Source organism: Saimiri boliviensis, chromosome 8, assembly GCF_048565385.1.
Source record: "Saimiri boliviensis isolate mSaiBol1 chromosome 8, mSaiBol1.pri, whole genome shotgun sequence".
Lineage (NCBI taxonomy): Eukaryota > Metazoa > Chordata > Mammalia > Primates > Cebidae > Saimiri > Saimiri boliviensis.
The window spans coordinates 125,571,666-125,588,374 of NC_133456.1; the positions used below are offsets into that span (position 1 = coordinate 125,571,666).

The window sequence follows — 16,709 nt, forward strand, 5'->3', positions numbered from 1 at the left end:
TAATAGGTCTTTTAGAGCCAGAATAAGAAAAGTCAATGAAGAAAATCGAACTCCATTTTCAAAAGATTTAAGGAGGAATAATCTCACAGTCTTTTAACGTATTATGTAAGGAAATAGGGAAGTAAATTAAGAATGAGAAGGGTAAGAAGAAATATCTTTTATCAGAGCCATAGTTCTTCAATTCTCAAATCTAGCGGGCATCAGAATCATCTTAAAACATGGACAATGATTCTGTGACAGCCTGATGATTTGCATTTCTTACAAGTTCCCAGGTAATGCTGTTACTCCTCGGCAGGGAACAGAGCTTCAAGGAACTGCAGTAAGAGGCTGGGGAAACCACATTTACAGACTGACAGATGACACGAAAACGTCAGTATATTCTTTCTGTCTCTGTGTAAGACTGTGGGGTAGCCCTGTAGCAGAGAAAAGAAAAATGAACCAAAATAAAAGAAACAGTTAAAATCCATTTGAGGACCCAACATCTTGAACTACAAACACTTAAGCTCATGTCTGGAGTGATTTCAGGAAGATCAGCTATCATTTTCAAGACTGTTTGAAGGGTAAATGGTTTGACCGAAGCAGGAATGGAACAACTTGGTTTCTTTTTCTAAATGGAAAAAGGAATGACCCTGAAAAACCCTGGACTTCTAAGTTTAACTTCGCTACATAGGAAGTTAAGGGGGAAAGACAGAGGAAATAATCACAAAATCTATTGTCAAGACCTTGAAAAGAACGGGGCATTGAGTAATAGCCAGGATGGCTTTCCAAAGAAAACGTGCTTTCCTACTGTTTTAGATTTGAAAAGAATCTTAGAATCATATGATCCAGGCAGCTTATTTTAAAGATAACAAAACTGATGTACAAAGAGATTTCTGTCCTCAAGGTCACACGGCTCGTTGGCAGCAAACGCAGGCGAGGGTCCAGTCTCCTGGGCCAGTCGCTGCTCTTGCCATGCTGAAGCAGCTGTGGTTTCTGACGACTTCCACTGGTAGCCTCAGCTGCACCGAGATCTGGAGCTAGTCTGACGAGGACAGGTCACATATTGGGAGTCCCTGCGTGCCTCATGGTGAGGTCAGCTGAGGCCTGGCATCCGGAGACCTTGTCCCCAGCCTTATGCCATATGCCACAATAGCCACCAGGACTCTTCTGGTTATCTGGGGCAGAGGTGGCAGAGAGGCAGCTGGCTGTCCTGGGAAAGGCCTTTATCTAACTGCGCTGACTTTAACGAGACTGTTCACTCTGTGTGTGTAATTGGCTCATCGGTACCCCAGGGAAAAATCATCTAAAGTGTATGTTCATTCAGCCTGAAAAAGGAAGTGCCTACTATGCTCAAGGAGGCACTGCACTGAACAATGTGGAGCTTCAGTCGGAAACAGATCTCTTTATCCCTAAATGCTGAGTGGGTACACGGCTCATCAGACTGAGACAGGAGAATAGGGTCTGGAGGCAGCAACCTACGGCCCTTTCACGCTGACTTCCTGGAACTAAATTGAAAGGAAAACCCTAACTTTCCATGCCTAAGTAACGTAAGAACCAGATGCTACTCCCTTTGCAAACCCTTACTTTTTCTGTGCAGCAGATGGGAAATTGAAAGTATTTCTGATTGGCTGTTTTTTGCAGGCGATCAGGTGTTTGCATGCAAGTGTAACTTTGTAACTTTACTTCTGCCTCTGATTGGTTGTGAAAAGCGACCAATGGTGAGCTAAGTCTTCCTTTGCGTAGGAGTGCAACTTTGTAACTTCGCTTTAGCCTCTGATTGGTTCCTTTCCACAGCCAATCAGACTGAGAGCCACCGCTTCCTTTGTACGGGGTGAACCCCACGTGGCCAATGGAAGACCTCTGGGGGTATCTGGACCTGAGAAGCTTCTGCATTCAGAGCCCTCGGACAGCTGCTCGGCCACTCCCACCCTGAGAAGCGTACTTCCTTTTTCAATCTCTGCTTTTGTTGCTTCATTCTTTCCTTGCTTTGTGTATTTTGTCCAGTTCTTCGTTCAAAACACCAAGAATCTGGACACTCTCTCTGAGTCATGAGATTATCGTGCATTGCTGGGTCATCAAAGGGATACTCCAGACTCATGGAACAGGGCACTTACCATGGCCTTGGCAGACGGTATACAACACAAAGAAAGTGAGGGCCCTTCAAAACGCATACCTTCCTTTTTCAGATGTGGAAATTGTAGTGCAGAGAGGCAAAACAGCTTGCATAAAGTAACAACTCTGGAGAAAAGCTTGGACAGCACTCTGATGTTCTGACTCAGATTTTTCTACCTGACTGCCTACTATGAAGACGAGATCATCTTACTATAAATTGAAGGCCTTCCTATTACTGTCAAAGGGAAGGGGGGAAAGGTTTGGAGTATGTGTGTGGTCTCCCTGTTCTGTGAACAACAGAAGTTCTTCATAGCAAGCACAATTTCTCAACCAGCACGTTGGAATTGACCGAGAACCCTAAAATAATATCAATGCAAGGAATCTACCCGAGAGATTTGAATTCAGTTATTTTGGGGTATAGCCTAAGCACCAGGGGCTTTAAAAGATTCCAGATGATTCTCATGTACAGTCCAAGTCGAGAGCCACTGCCTTGCAGAAATTACCTTCAGTGCATTTTGGCTTAATAGAACCAGAGAGCTTCAGAGATTCTGTCCATGAGGCATCTTGCAAAGACAGCACAGATTTTGATAACAGAATGAAATCCAAAATCCTCTGGTTTCTTTCTCGAAGAATAATTTCTGGGCAAGGGGAAGGGAAGGTGACCAAGGGGCCTCTCTATTTCTTTCCCTTCTGTGTCACTGCTTCCTTAGGGTTTTGTTTTTTTTTCTACTCCTATCATTACTAAAGGCTCAGATAAAATTGTAGCGCTAAACCCCATTCCTTGGTTCCTGTTTGTAAGGCTGATAAACGCTCTAACTTTCTCACGTGCATTGTAAATATTACTGAAAATAAGAGGCTAGAAACACAAACGGTACCTGTTATATAAATATCAAAGGACAATGTTGCAAAGTACAATATTCAGAGTCTACCATAGCTAGCTTGCTCTCTGAGATTTACTGACTCACTTCCAGCTGTGAGTCCAGGAAAGAGGCCTCTTCCAAGGAAGGCTCCTCTCGTTTCAGTTCTTTGTCACTTCTTCCCAATTGAGGTCGAGCTCTTATGTGGTGCTCTCCAGTGGAGCTTTCTGTGATGACAGAAATGTGCTTTATCTGCCCTGTCCAATGCGGTGGTCGCTGGGCAATGCTAGCTGCATGTGGCGACTGAGCACTTGACGTATGTCTGGTGTGACTGACGAACTCAATTCTTATTTTACTTTAATTAAATTTAAATAGCCACACGTGGCTAGTGGCCAACATGTTGGGCAGCACAACACGACCATGCTGTCTGAAATGTGCAATTATGTACTATCTTCCAAGAGCATTCATGTAGAAATAAATTTCAGAGTACAGACATGAGAAAAAGAAAATAGTGCTCTTTTGTGGAGTTGTATCAGAAAGAAGGGGCAGCAAGCTACAGCTGTGACCTCAATCTAAGCTAGAGGCACTGCAGTGACCCAGGTAAAAGTTAAAATGCAAGGCTGGTTTCATCACTGGCAAAAACCTCTCACAAACCAACAATTTAATTGAACCTGGGGAGAAAATTCGAGGAGAAAGGCTACCACAACCGTCTTTTTCCACTGTTCCCAGGACTTCCTGATTTCTTTTGTATCAAATTACTCTGACCATCACAGTCCTCTTATATTAGCACTTCCTGGTTCCGTGAGGACCAGAAATAGACATTCGGGATCCCCCAAAACAAGCAAAACAAATCACCAAGGTTTTGTTTTTAGCAACCTAACCTTTTGAACCTCCTGTAGTGCTCATTCAAATGTGTAGCAAGGGATAGAGTTAAATTGTCTGATACTCAAAGACAAGGGAAGCAGTATTTAATTCAGAGAGTTACAAAGTAAAAGATCCGTTTAGATCTGCAAGCTGAACCCATTTAAGCCCCTAACCCATTTAAGCCTTGGCCTGAGTTGACTTGTTCCCAGTATTCCCTTGCTTTCCCTCTATTTCCCTGCTGGTAATCATCAGGGAGTTTTTGCTTGCCTTCTTCTCAGACTGGACCCTAGGGCAGTGTGCAAAGTTCACAGCCTCTGGACTCAGACTGCCTGAACTTGAAAACTCACTCCACCAATAACTGTGCCACCTTGGGCAAGCTACTTAACTTCTTTGGCTGCATTTGCCTCACATACTAATGGGATGTTAATAATTTCACTCCTAAAGTTGTTTGGGAAATAAATGAATTAGCCATGTGCGGTGGCACCTGCCTGTAGTTCCAGCTACTTTGAAGGCTAAGGTGGGAGGATTGCTTGAGCCCGTGAGTTCAAGGCTGCAGTGAGCCATGATCAGCCACTGCACTCCAGCCTGGGTGACAGTGCAAGACCCTGTCTCTTAAAAAAAAAGAAAAAAGAAAGCAAGAAATGAGTTAATGTTTGTAAAATGTCTAGTACATACTCATTTTTTAATACACACATATGCCATTGCTATTAGTGACATTAAATTTTTTAGTCAAAGGGTCTGAATTTCTGTTCTGCAACCTACTAGTTATATGCCCTTGGTCTAGTTACTTCTCAACCCTCAGCTGCAGTTTATACTCATTAAAAAATGAAGCCGTAATAATCATTCTCAAAGAGTTGGTGTGGAACGAATGAGAGCATTTGTGAAAGTGACATTAGAAGGAATTCTAAGTGTAGAACCAGCCCAATCTGGTTCAACTTTGTGTAATAAAAGTGATGAGTTGTATTTCAGTTGCCATGAACCCCAGGTTGCAAGTTACATGACCTGAGCATGCCCAGATGACCCAAGTGTGCAACCACAGGTAGAACCTAAGTGCTTGGACCAAGGAATAGGGATAGAATTAAGAAGAATCCAATCAGATCAAGCCCTGGAGTCACCCCATAGCAGGATCCAATCAGAGAGTACCTCCCAGTATCACCTCATTGCAAAATCCAATCAGATCATGTCTCATTACCCCCTGACTATAAATTGCCCCAACCTTCAGCTTGGGGAGGCAGATTTGATCCTGATTCCTGTCTCTTTGCTTGGCTGCCTTGCGATAAACCTTTCTTGCTGCAAAAATCTGGTGCTTTGCTGTTTGACTTTCTGCTGCATCATCTGGAATCTTTTCCAGCAAAAATCTGGTGCTTTACTGTTTGGCTTTCTGCTGCATGACGGGTAAATGGACTCAGTTTGGTTTGGAAATAAAAGTTCGTATGGTCAAATGGTCATGCTCCTATAACCCCAGGGAAATGTCTACTGGGTTCTCAAGGAGCTTCAGGAATGTCAAGGCCTAACTCTCAGCTTTGTAAACTCAGAAGTCTGAGTGATCAGCATGTATGCTAATTTATTCTCACACTGCTAATAAAGACATACCTGAGACTGGGTAATTTATAAAGGAAAGAGGCTTCATTGACTCACAGTTCAGCATGGCTGAGAGGCCTCACGAAACTTCCAGTTACGGAAGAAGGGGCAGCAAACATGTCCTTCTTCACATGGCAGCAGCAAGAAGTTCAGAACAAAGAGCAAGAAGCCCCTTATAAAGCCATCAGGTCTTTCAAGAACTCGCTCACTATCATGAGAACGGCAGCATGGTGGTAACAACCTGCATGATTCAATTACCTCCCACCTGGTCCCTCGCATGACACATGGGGATTATGGGAACTGCAATTCAAGATTTGGATGGGGCACAGCCAAACCGTATCAGCATGTGAGAACACACCGTCAGGCAGGAGTGGACAGGCTTCAACCAAGCCATGAGACTGAAGAATGCAAGCTGAATGCCAATGTGCTCATTTTTCATGAGAAATATGTCACTATCTCAGACAAAGGAGGTCATTCCAGCAGAATTTCCCTTTGTAGCCATTACAAATCAAGTCAGATCAGAATCAGAGGCTTCTTCAAGAATGAGTGCAAAGACAAAGGGGTTGGTTTTGTGGTCCTGACATTTCATGGGACTGGGAGATAATCCCTGATGTGTCCTTCTCTGCAAAGGATGCCAAGCAGAGGGATCAAATTGGTTCCATCCTCAGGCCTGAGCATTCTCTCTCTTGTTCATTGTCTAAAGAAGTGCTATCAAAACCTTGCAGCTAACACCATCCCTTTTCTGTTTCTGGCGTCCTACACCAATCACTGACCAGAATATTCCTTCCATAGATACACAAATGCCCTTTTGGTGTTTTTCTGGTCCTGCTGACCAGGAAGTTATTCAGTCCCTTTTCACTTACCTCCATGAGCATCCATTAGATGCTGAAGTCATCGGTTCAAGCTCAAAGAGTAATCTCTTATTCTGGGTCCTAAGTCCACATAACAAAAGGCAAAATAAATATTTTGTTGCTTTTATGTAATTAGTGATTTCAGGTTATAGTTGCCTAATAAAAGAGTTTAAAACCATTTCTCCCTCAGATTGCTTTGTGTTTTTATTTGCTTTGTCTCCTGGATGTCTTCTCTCTGACCCTCTGAATCCACCGTCATCTCCTCCATTCTCCCTCCTGCCTCAGAAGGTAGATATCTATGGACTCCATCAATGGACTCCCCTACTCTTGGCTTCCAGTTGGGTTTATCCAGGGAATAGACTTGGCAACAGATAAGAGGGAGAGAAGACAGTACCTTCAGGTTATTTATTCTCTTTGGATCCCTTTCTGAGAGATTGCCTTGGGCTATTTGTGCTGCTCAATCAAATGTCACTGCTCCTCTTCAGAAGGTCCCTTTTATGAGACTCTTAAGAATCCCAGACACCACTCTCTTGCCCCTTCAGCCTTAGTCATGGTGGCTACTCCACTGCTGTTAACCTCAGGTTACCATAGCATCCTTTGTGCTTCCCAGAATTTCATAGAGTCCCTTTGTAAATAACCTTTACTTGACATCTCCTAATTTGTGTGAGCCATCTGCTCCTTGTCGGTATCCTCAATGACACATTTTGTTTTGGGTTTTAATGTTTGTGATCATCTATGTAGATACATGTACTGCTAACATTTTGAGTAAACGAATGCTGCATGAATGAGCTCATGGCAGAAATACTTTGATGGCACAGGAGGCATGAACTCTGGGCTCCCTGGATCAACCTTGATGACACCATTCCCTACCTGGAATCTCCACCCACAGCCCAGTGCCCCCGTCTTCTGCATGCCTCAGCAGTGGCTGCATGGTGAGGAAGTCGCAGGGATGGTGGGGAAAGGCCCCTCTACTGTCCAGAAAGAATCAGTCAGGTCCATAACCAGCAGCGGCAGTAGGAGATATCAGAGCCAGTACATTTTCATGAATTATTCACTGACCATTTTTAGACCTGGAGAGTTCTTTAAAGACCTGAAACCTTCATTTTCCATGCGAGGAAACAAGCGCAATGCTGTGAAGTCATTGAGCTAAAACGTTTCACAGAGTCTGGTCAGGGACTCAGCGTCTTCATTTCCAGTCCAGTGACTTCCAGAAGGCAGCTGCTGCACCTGAAGATTTAAGCAGCAAGAGTTCCATCAGAGGTTTTTAAACATTTAAGACATCTTATTTGCTTAATGTAGAAATTTTTTTTTTAAATTTTGAGACAGGGTTTCACTCTGCTGCCCAGACTGGGGTACAGGGCTGTGATCTTAGCTCACTGCAGCCTCGACCTCTCAACCTTAAGCAATCCTCCTACCTCAGTCTCCTGAGTAGCTGGGACTACAGGCACACATCACCACGCCTGACTAATTATTGTATTTTTTGTAGAAATGAGGTTTCACCATGCTGCCCACATTGGTCTCAAATTTCTGGGCTCCAGTGATTCACCTGCCTGGGCCTCCCAGAGTGCTGGGATTGCAGGCATGAGCCACCACACGTGGCCTTGATGTAGAAATTGTATCAACTTGCTTCCAATTTAGACTTTCATTAAAATGAATCAAAAAGCACAGAAATAAAAAACTTTGTCTAGCCCTCTGATTAGTGAAAAAGCATTTTAAAATATGTAGTCATTTAGGCCTGGTGTGGCAGCTTACGCCTGTAATCCCAGCACTTTGGGAGGCTGAGGTGGGTGGATCACCTGACATCAGGAGTTCAAGACTAGCCTGGCCAACATGGTGAAACTCCATCTCTACTAAAAACACAAAAATTAGCCAGGTGTGGTGGCACGTGCCCGTAACCCCAACTACTCAGGAGGCTCAGGAAAGAGCCCGGGAGGTTGGAGTGAGCCGAGATCGCGCCACTGCACTCCAGCCTGGGCAGCAGAGCAAGACTCCGTCTCAAAGTATGTATATATTCATTTACATATATGCATATGTATATGTACAGTATGTGTGTATACATATGCATGCATATATACATATGTGTGCATGTATGTGTGTATATTTATGTGTATACACACACACACACACACACACACACACACACACACACATACATCCTTTTCTGCCTTATCCTTAGCTCTCACTAATTTAGCTTGCTTGCTCTGACTCTGAGTATGTGCTTCTTTTCATGGGGGGTTTAGCATTAATACTTTGGGATTTGGGAATTGTGACAGACTCTTTCAAACTGAGAGGAGGGAGTTGGATATTCAATAGAAAAACAACTTATCAAATCACATTTCTCCTGATGTGCATTAACTTACAAAAAAGTGAGTGGAGTTATTTCTCAAACTTGCTATCTGAGGGTAAAAGAAACCCAAGGCAATGCCAGATTATTGACATTTCAACACACTGGGGAGGTTGGGGTTCACCAAAGCCTTGTCACGTGCACTTTGACTTTTTAATACAAATTCTAAATGGAGTGATTTTTATGCATTTGGAGTCTCTTCCTGTCACTTGAGAACATCACAAACATTTTCTGTTTTGATACAGTTTTTCATTTAGATAAAATCAAGTTTATTTTCTTGTTTATTTTTATTTTTTTAGGCAGAGTTTCACTCTTGACCAGGCTGGAGTGCAAGGGCATGATCTCAGCTCACTACAACCTTTGCCACTTAGGTTCAAGCTATCCTCTCTCCTCAGTCTCCTGAGTAGAGAAACTACAGGCATATGCCACCATGCCTGGCTAACTTTTGTATTTGTAGAGACAGGTTTTTGCCATGTGCACCCAGGCTGGTCTCCAACTCCTAGGTTCAAGAGAATCTACCCATCTGGGGCTCCCAAAGTGCTGGGATTACAAGTGTAACCCACTGTGCACAGCCAAAATAAATATTGTCATAAAGCATATATGCCAAAATCAATATTGTCAAAAAGCATATTGTTTCTGCAAAAGATTTCTCTGCAAAAGCATATCATGCTTAAAAATCCAAGGCTTTTGCTGACCCCAAATCCAGCCACATAGGTACCCAAACCCCAGAAATCAGGGAGTGGGAATTCCTTCTTGACTGTCTTTCCTCTTTGTTGATCTGGGAGACAGGGTGCTGCAAGGAGGTGGCTGGCTCTTGGCTCTGCAACACACACAGAAAAAGCAGCTCTTAAGGGAAAAAATGGTGGAGGAGAACCTCTGGTAGGATGTTTAGGGCTCCCTGAGCAGAGGGAGGCCGAAGGAGCCAAGTTGCAAGAACCCAGGTAGCTGGAAAGGTCCAAACAGACCTCTCAGCAGAAACAGTCTTGGAAGCTGCCACCAGCACTGCACACCCTTCTTGTTCTCACTATGGTATCTATCCACCTTTTGTCATGAAACCACCTTTGCAAAATTAGGACTGAGACAGTGAAAGAGATCTAACACAATCAACTCCGTCTTGCTTCCAATCTCCAAGCTGTCTTTGTACATTCCTGGACATAGGCCGAACTAACTTTGGGAGAAACGTAGTTTATAGTTTAAAACGAAGACAATAACAGCCCTTTCCCAAAGCAGACCTCCTTCTTGTCTGGGGACTAGATTGCCTTTGTAGGACTAACATTAGCTGTAATAATGACTAGATTATGGTTAGACATTACGGCTTAGGAGCCATGCAGCTGGAGACTACAAGATTCTGATCCCCTGTAAACTGCTCTTAAGATTAGTGCTTGAGATATTTGGCAGCCCCTACACTTGATGGATCAGCTGACCCCACCCAGATCAATAAACTGGCTCATCTGATTTCGTGGCCCCCACTCAGAAACTGACGCAGTGCAAGAAGACAGTGTCTACTCCCTATGTTTTCATCCCTGACCAATCAGCACTCCTGGCCCACTGGCTTCCCCACACCCATCTCGTTTGAGGTGAGTCTTTAAGTTGTCCTTAAAAATTCGGCTCCCCAAATGCTCAGGGAGACTAATTTGAGTAATAATAAAACTCCGGTCTCCCGCACAGACAGTTCTGTATGAATTATTCTTTCTCTATGGCAATACCCCTGTCTTGATGAATTGGCTCTGTTAAGTGCAAGGTGAACCCATTGGGTGGTTACAGTCATATGACATGATGCTTATGTCAAGAACCCAGGCAGGAAATTCTAATGGCCAAACCAAGGCCACACATTTAAGTCTTGGCCTTTGGGGACAGGGAGAGGGAAGGTATACCCACCTTCTCTTTCTCTTTGGAGTAAGAAGGGCAAACTATGCCACCAAACGCACAAAGAATGAAAGAGGTACCACAAATAGGCGGTGTGGTTGGTTGCTGAACAGCCAAAAAAACCTAAAAACGAAACAAAACAACTGTCACTCGACTTTCTAAGGCAGTGGCACTAGGTTAAAGTGTCCCCAACCTAAGGCACAAAGATATTCTTTCGTCTCTAAACTCAGGTAGGAATTTCCAACCCCTTCACACGCAGAACTAGAATCGGAGTCTGAGTAGATCTCAATCCCACATGGGAGACAGTGCGAGGAGCATGGGCTTGGAGGCAAGAGAAACAGGGCTAGTCTGCTGGGCTTGCAACGCATCAGCCACATCACCATGAACAAGTCATTTTACCTAACTGAGCCCAGCGTCCTCCTCTGATAAATGCAGCTGATAAATATGGTTTCCCTCTTGCGTTGTTGCAAACATTGGATGAGGGAATACATACCAAATGCTGTCCTTGGGACAGAGTCAACCTCAGTCACTGTAGCTCTTTTCATTAACATGAGTCTCTCTGGTGGGGTATAAATGAAGTTCAGAATTCCCCAAAACAAGCTTTCATTTGGTTCATACAACCGCTTCCATAGAATTATGAGTTAAAAATGTCTGTGCTATCATCCTGACATAGTCACAGACATCACCCACTAATGCTGGAACCAGCCTGTCTCATTTTCATTTGTCCCTCACTATGCTACCCAAATAATTCCCCAGGACACTACCTGGATCTCACCTTCTTACATTGACCTCAGAATGGGTCCCCGTGCTCCAATATATTTTATGCGCTTTGCCTGAAATGTATTTGAAACCAACATTTAAAGCATTATCAGTGTATATAACAGGAATGTTTTTACTGATCTCTTTAATTCTAGAAAAGTTATTTCCTTCAGGTTGAGCCTGAGCATGGTTTTGAGGTGTGGGGAAGAGCGAGCACTGTAGGGTATCTCGGCTGCTCTCTGCTGTTGCAGATATGCTCATGTGCCCAGGAGGAAAGCTCGAGTGTCTGGCTAAATGAGATGTGTAATTGTGCTGCCAGAAAAGTGGGGGGAATCAAGAAATCACCCAGTGACAGGGGCGTCCAGCAAGCAAGTCAATAAAGGGCAGAGACTGCAGAAAGCCAAGAAAGAACTTTATAATAATACCTTGGACTTGTATCGGTGATTCCAGAGCTGTTTCCAGCAGCTTTTTCCTGTGGATAAGCACTGGTGCCTTGGTTCATGGAAAGAAAATGAAGCCTAACCCTGATGTGCAGTTTTCAACTTCCCTTCCAAAGCAGCCGTTGCTGGGCTGGGATCTTTAGGACTGAGCTCAGTGGGTACAACAGCTCTGGAAGGCGGCATCGAGACCCAGGCAGATGCAGCATCCAGGACACAGCTGCGACGAAAAGCGAGCTAGGCCATTTCAAAGGGGCATCTGTCTGCAGAGGCTGTTAGAGGTAGGTCCAGGCGCAAAGCTTCAGGACGTCAAGGACGCCCAAAGCAAGAGGGAAAGATATTGTAATGAGGGCTGGCGTGGCATCTGGAGAAGCCACCTGAGCCACTGGGGCCCAGCAGCAAGGATGTTTCATGGAGTGCTTAGGATGGTTTTGCTAAGACGCCTTGCTGCCGCTGAGACATAGAGACATAGAAAGCAGTTTTTCTTCATCTGACAAAGTATTCTTTCGTAGCTGGACTTGGAAGTCTACTTACATATAAAGCCAAACTCAGATCCAACAAATCCACAAAGGAGAGTCTGATACCCTCTAGCACAATTGGTTGGCACAAGTTCAGGTGGCATCTGGGACATAAGAGTGACATAAAGTCAGACCCTGGAGCATCATCTGGGATGTGCCCCCAGCTTGTCCCATGGCGTTCGTGCTCACTGAAAACTCCATCATCTTCTTCCAGTGTGTTCATGGACAGCCTGTCTCAACTGAAGAGGCTTCCAAGCACTATGAAGAGTTAATATGGGCCAGATATACTCAAACCTGTAATCTCAGCCTTTGGGAGGCTGAGGCAAGTAGGTCACTTGGGTCCAGGAGTTCAAGACCAGCCTGGACAACATAGCGAGATCCTATCTCTACAAAAAAAAATATTTTTTAAGCCAGGTGTGGTGGTGCGCACATGTAGTTCCAGCTAATCAGGAGGCTGAGCAGGAGGATGGCATGAGTCCAGGAGTTCAAGGCTGTAGTGAGCTGTGATTGCACCACTGCACTCCAACCTGGACCACAGAGCGAAACCCTGTCTCTAAAATAAGTAGAATTAACATGATTTTTTCCAGGGGTCCTGCAGGGCCAAGAGCATATACACCTATGGGGGTTTTGCCAAAGAGACTGGGCACTGCAGACTACAGTGGAGACTCTTGTGGCCCTGAGGGAGTCACTGAAGTCAAGGCTGAATCCCGCAGGTGCATTGAGGCATAGAAATGGATGCAAACACAGCTTTCATCAGTTGCATTCCTGAACTCATAGTTCCCTGACCTTTATCTACCCTCTGGTGGCACGGAACCCTGAGACACCGGCTGACCCCGAGACGCTGGGGAACGTCATGCACATCAACACGTATAGACTCACGCATCTGTTCTTCAAAGCTGACCACAACCTACTGTTCCTCTTTCCATTTGTATGTATATTTATTATGCAGCTGCCATAGCGTTTTGTTTACAATGCAGATAAAGACTCTGTTTGAGATGCATGTTTCCTCCAAAATTGTAAATTTTGAAAGAAGTCAAAAGAAATAATAATAATAATAAGAGAATCAATTCAAGTTGAGCCACTCAAAGGCTAAGACCGGGATATGTTAAAATGATATCAGGTGCTGCTCTGGCTCTCAGGATGCCAGTTCTGTGATTGCATTCCCTGTCCGTGCTAGAAACCTGTTGCGTTCCAGGAAAGTGTGAGTTAGAAAAACGAACAGGCATGGAATAAAGGCAGTGTCTTCCCCAACACTGAGAAGCCTCTCCGGAGGCACATTTAGCTTGAAAACTCACCCAACCCTCAACCAACACATGCCAGACTTCAGAATCAGTCCTGATCACGTTTAGGGCTCCTCACCACGATTAGCAAACAGTCCTGTCAATTTCCTATGGAAACGGTTTGAGTATCAATGCCTCCTCCTCACTTACGGGCTGACCTTTTTCCTTACGATGTTGAACCCCTCACCGAGCAGACCAGCAAGTAATCACCAAGGATTCTTTCAGCAACCTGTGTTTATTCATGCACCCTCATCTTCAGTTCAGAATGTTTTGAATCTTGTAAATCAGTAACCAACCAAGGTGATTGCTGCTGATTTTAAATACTTCATGTTGTTTTTAATGCGTTTTACATAGCTGGGATCTGATGAGTATACATGCAATAAAAACACATCTTCCTATCTTTTTTTTTTTTCTTAAACACATTTTCCTTGTACGATTTGGTGAAAAGATACATAACTTACAGAGTAAGTTCTTCTGCTGTTTATGTTTCTCCTGGCGGATTGCCAAACAGCATTTAGCAGCGATTAATCAGCTAGAATGTGAGCTCCACAGACCACTGCATTTTTCTACTGCACCTGAGAACTCCGGTGTAAGTTTCAGAAACTCTTGTTGAGCCAGAAATCTATTTTCAATGGATATTGAATTCATGGCTTGTATATTTTCACTTACCACGTCCAGGTGAAGGCTGAGATCCCTAGCAGGACCTCCCAACCCTGGAAATGTGGCAAACAGGGAGACTTTGTGACCCTCTGGACACATTAGCGAGGAAATGTTGAATTCCCTCTTACTCACGTTACATCTTAGAAACATCCACCAGCATTGCCTGTAGGTTTGTAAGATGAGCAGAGTAATGAAAATGACACAGTGTGATTCATTGTCTTCTCATTGGTGATGACTTCTCACAGAGGTGGCAGGCGGGCTAGCCAGGCAAATGAAATTCAGCTGCTCAGAAAGGATGGAAGGATGGAGGGAAGGTAGGAGGGAGGGAGGAAGGAAGAGAGGAAGGAAGGATAAAATGATGACATAATGTTGGATATTTTTGTACAAGAATATCCAAAAGGTCAATTTGTTTTCTCTTTCGTTATTACATTTGATGCAGCTCTGAGAAACTCTGTAACTTTAAAATAACTCTGCAGCTTTTCTCACCATGAGCACGTTGAGCTTTTCCGTCTTTTGAGGAAGAGGGCTTTTTCCTGCCTTGCCTGTTCTTGGAGACTCTTCATGTAATAAGCTAAACTGGTGAGTTGCCAGACCTCAGTTACTCAAAAGGAAGGGAATGCCGATGCCAGAGGCGCTGGGAGCCAAAGCAATTGCTTCAAGGGCCATGAGGTCATCAGCTTCACCTTCAGGTAGGCATAGCCTAGCACAGCCTATGACTGCCCAGTTCGGGCAGGAGTAACTCCAGGAAGAATACCTACCTTTTGACACTCTTAAGGTATCAGCAAAATTAAACCTCTTAAAAGGAGCATTTTCAAAAATTAGACTCAGTGCCTCTACTTGCAAATTGTGTGTGTGTGTGTGTGTGTGTGTGTGTGCCCCCACAAGAATGTGTTTTGAGGGCATTTGAATGCAAACAAAGCTACGCAATGAAAACCTGGTTTGGAGCTTGGAGTGGTGGTGGCTCACGCCTGTAATCCCAAAACTTTGGGAGGCCAAGGCAGATGGCTTGAAGCCAGGAGTTCGACACCAGCCTGGCCAACACACTGAAACCCTGTCTCTACTAAAAACACAGAAATTAGCAGGGCATGGTGGTGCTCATCTGTAGTCCCAGCCCAGCTAGAAAGCTGGGACAGGCGAATCACTTGAACCTGGGAGGCAGAGGGTGCAATGAACCAAGATGACGCCACTGCACCTGGATGACAGAGCTAGACTGTCTCAAAAAACAAACAAACAAATCCAAAAACCTGCTTTGGTTTACAAACTGCCCCAAAACAAACTTCTGAGCATCATCTTTTCTTAAAGGCATGTTTTGCATTTAAGAAAGGCTCATACATTTGTATATTTTTTCTGACATCGTTTTATTCTCAGCAATCTGAGGAGTTTGTTCCCTGGAGCCTGTTTATAATGATGCTTCAGGTTCTGCTGCGTGTCCCCTTTGGCTTTCCTCCTGAAGTGGAGAATCATTTGCACAGAGCACACCAGGTGTTACTTAAATATTCTCAGACATACTAGAATATATTCACACAAACACTAAATCAAAACACAGCAAAATTAGTCATCGTTGCCAGAGTGTGTAGCCCAAATTCCTTATGACAGCTCGGGATCTTTAATGCACTGCGTTTCTGTTCTCACGGTCCACGTGACTGGATAATTTGATACTGATATTAATTGACATTTTAACTATTAGTTGGTGTTCACGTAAATTATACACCAAAATTCATCTCACTTAGTCAGTATCACGTCAACCGTTTCCTTTGGCTTGGAAGATAATGACATATCCAAAGACCAGCTTCTTGGGGTTTCATGTTGCTGGCTTGGACCCAAAGAAAACTCACTCCTCTGGCCTGAGCCCCAATTTCATGCTTGAGAGCTGAAGCACATGACAGCCATTCATCATTTCCATTTCTTTTCCTTCTCCTTTTTTTCTTCCTACTATCTGGAAACCATTTCACCAAAGGAAACTGGTCGAAACTCTTAAAAAGCGTTAAAGAAACTGCAATGTATGGCTGTAGCTTTCATAAAGAGGCCAACACTTCTGAAGGACACAGGGTTCCTGGGCATTCCATATGCCTTTTAAAGTGGATCTAACCAAGCTAGATATGGGCATAGTCCTCTCAGGGGTCAGCTACCAGCCCAGGCACCAAAAGCAAAAACATTCATCACCTGTTACTTTTCCTCCTTTTTTGAGACAGGGTCTCACTCTGTCACCCAGGCTGGAGTACAGTGACACAGTCTTGGCTCACTGCAACCTCCACCTCCCAGGTTCAAGCAATTCTCCCACCTCAGCCTGCAGAGTAGCTGGGACTACAGGCACGCGCCACCACGCCTGGCTAATTTTTGTATTTTGAGTAGAGACGGGGTTTCACCACATTGGCCAGGCAGTTCCTGAACTCCTAACCTCAAGCGATCTGCCTGCTTCAACCTCCCAAAATGCTGGGATTACAGACGTGAGCCACTGTGCCCGGCCAACCTGTTACTTTTCTTTTCTTTTTATTGCATTTTAGGTTTTGGGGTACATGTGAACAACATGCAAGATTGTTGCATAGGTACACACATGGCAGTGTGATTTGCTGCCTTCCTCCCCGTCACCTATATCTGGCA

General features: G+C 44.3%; 1 long non-coding RNA gene across 1 annotated transcript; it reads right to left on the minus strand.

Annotated features, from left to right (window-relative positions):
• Positions 1-311: 311 nt before the first annotated feature.
• LOC141585481 (uncharacterized) lies at positions 312-16,682 on the minus strand. Its single transcript, XR_012519035.1, has 3 exons — positions 10,467-16,682; positions 6,257-7,471; positions 312-413 (listed from the first exon to the last, which is right to left on the minus strand). It is a non-coding gene; the product is annotated as an uncharacterized LOC141585481 (long non-coding RNA).
• Positions 16,683-16,709: the final 27 nt, after the last annotated feature.